Source organism: Anarrhichthys ocellatus, unplaced genomic scaffold (genome assembly GCF_004355925.1).
Source record: "Anarrhichthys ocellatus isolate YVR2014 unplaced genomic scaffold, GSC_Weel_1.0 scaffold6666, whole genome shotgun sequence".
Classification (NCBI taxonomy): Eukaryota; Metazoa; Chordata; class Actinopteri; order Perciformes; family Anarhichadidae; genus Anarrhichthys; species Anarrhichthys ocellatus.
Genome location: NW_022286640.1, coordinates 97 through 2,759, shown reverse-complemented (window position 1 = coordinate 2,759; position 2,663 = coordinate 97). Strand labels below are relative to the sequence as shown.

Here is a 2,663-nt window from a genome sequence, read left to right as displayed (position 1 = left end):
ATTATATATTACGACTATATTACCTATAGATTATATATTACGACTATGTTACCTATAGATTATATATTACGACTATGTTACATACAGACTATATATTACGACTATGTTACATACAGACTATATATTACGACCATATTACATATAGACGATATATTACGACCATATTACATATAGACTATATATTACGACCATATTACCTATAGATTATATATTACGACCATATTACCTATAGATTATATATTACGACTATATTACCTATAGATTATATATTACGACTATATTACATATAGATTATATATTACGACTATATTACACATAGATTATATATTACGACTATATTACATATAGATTATATATTACGACTATATTACATATAGATTATATATTAAGACTATATTACACATAGATTATATATTACGACTATATTACATATAGACTATATATTACGATTATATTACATATAGACTATATATTATGATTATATTACATATAGATTATATATTATGATTATATTACATATAGATTATATATTATGATTTTAATATCAACATGTAAACACAGTAAATTAATATTTCAGTGTTTCTCACCAAACAGGATGAAGAGGCTGTGAGGAGAGATGCTCTGTAGAGACAAACAGTGTTAGTAAAGTTACAACGCAGTGCTCTGATTGGTCGGTGGCTGTGTGACCGTGTGACCTCTGACCTCTGGGTTCAGGTTGGACACCAGCAGCACAGAGTGACCAGCAGGAGGCGCCACCTGCAGGGAGACACGAGGAGGAGACAACAACGGACCGGGGACGGACAGGGACAGACCTGAGGACAAAAAAACTTTATTTAAAACACCCACACAGGACAAATGGAGGAGGAGGAGGAGGAGGAAGAAGAAGAAGAAGAAGAAGAGGAAGAGGAGGAGGGATTTGAAACATTTAAATTCTCACCTGTGTGTTGATGGAAGGTCGGCTGGAAAGCTGCTGCTCCGTATGGAGGGAGAGGTACACCTGTAACACACACACACACACACACACTCTGGGCAAATCACAGACTGTGATGTTGTTTTATTATCAACCAGTGAACAGGAAGTGACCATATCTGGACTGAGGAGGAGTGACGTAGAGACGCCGTCTACATCTCTGGCAGAGACCTGTCAATCACAGTAGCCCCGCCCTAAAGCATCCCCTGCTTTATGGTCTGTGTGACTCTAAATGGACCATAATGTACTAAATGAACATCATGCTGTATTGAAGAAGACTTGAAACTAGAGATTGAGACCATAAACTCATGTTTACAATGTTTACTGAGGTAATAAATCAAGAGAGAAGTAGAGTCATTTTCTCATAGACTTCTATACAACCAGAGGAGTCGCCCCCTGGTGGACACTAGAGAGAATGCAGCTTTAACACGTGAAGCTAAGTGGCCTGTTTGGATCTCCAGCTAGCAGAGGTTAGCGTTAGCGTGAGCTCGTCCTACCGAAGCCGGCGGCGGGGTCCAGCTCTCCTGACGGGAGGTCGGCTCTGGTGAAGTCTCGGCTCTTGTCGTTGTTGTACTTCACGTTGAGCGCGCTCAGTTTGGAGAAGTCGATCCTCAGCGTGCAGCAGCCGTTATAGATGTTCTGACCGTCCAGAGACTGAAAGACAGGAAGTCACAGCGCTGCAATCTGATTGGACCAGAGCTTCATCAGAGACTCTGGACTCTAAACAGTACATTACTAATATGTATGCGTGTGTGTGTGTGTGTGAGAGCCTGTGTGTGTGTGCGTGTGAGCGTGCACGTGACTCACAGCCTTGGCGTGATGAGCGTGCACGGTGTCAATGAACTGCAGCAGAGCCTGAAACTGATTGTTTCTGGTGAACGTGATGATTTTCAACACGGAGCCGAACTTACTGAAGATCTGAAGAAACACAATAATAAAACCATAAACACGTAATATATAAATTATAACAATATTAATAGTAATAATCTCTGCTGTTTGCAGATGATGTGGTCCTGTTGGCCTCCTCGGATCGTGACCTCCAGCATTCACTGGGGCGGTTTGCAGCCGAGTGTGAAGCGGCGGGGATGAGAGTTAGCACCTCCAAATCTGAGGCCATGGTTCTCTGCCGGAAACCGGTGGATTGCTCCCTCCAGGTGGTGACGGAGTGCCTACCTCAAGCGAAGGAGTTCAAGTATCTCGGGGTCTTGTTCACGAGTGAGGGTAAGATGGAGCGGGAGATCGACAGGCAGATCGGTGCAGCTGCAGCAGTAAAGCAGGCGCTGCACCGGACCGTCTTGGTGAAGAGGGAGCTGAGCCGGAAGGCAAAGCTCTCAATTTACCACTCGGTCTACGTTCCTACCCTCACCTATGGTCACGAACTCTGGGTCGTGACCGAAAGGACAAGGTCGCGGCTACAAGCGGCCGAAATGAGCTTCCTCCGTAGGGTGGCCGGGCTCAGCCTTAGAGATAGGGTAAGGAGCTCGGTCATCAGGAGGGAGCTTGGAGTAGAGCCGCTACTCCTTCGCGTCGAAAGGAGTCAGCTGAGGTGGTTCGGGCATCTAATTAGGATGCCTCCTGGACGCCTCCCACTGGAGGTTTTCCAGGCACGTCCAACTGGGAAGAGACCCCGGGGAAGACCCAGAACACGCTGGAGAGATTACATCTCCCAGCTGGCCTGGGAACGCCTCGGGATC

At 44.7% G+C, this 2,663-nt stretch overlaps 1 long non-coding RNA gene across 1 annotated transcript; it reads right to left on the bottom strand.

The window, feature by feature from the left end:
* Positions 1 to 584: 584 nt before the first annotated feature.
* On the bottom strand, positions 585 to 1,966 carry LOC116380280 (uncharacterized). The gene is made up of 5 exons (XR_004212529.1): positions 1,777 to 1,966; positions 1,467 to 1,623; positions 938 to 997; positions 703 to 812; positions 585 to 621 (listed from the first exon to the last, which is right to left on the bottom strand). It is a non-coding gene; the product is annotated as an uncharacterized LOC116380280 (long non-coding RNA).
* Positions 1,967 to 2,663: the final 697 nt, after the last annotated feature.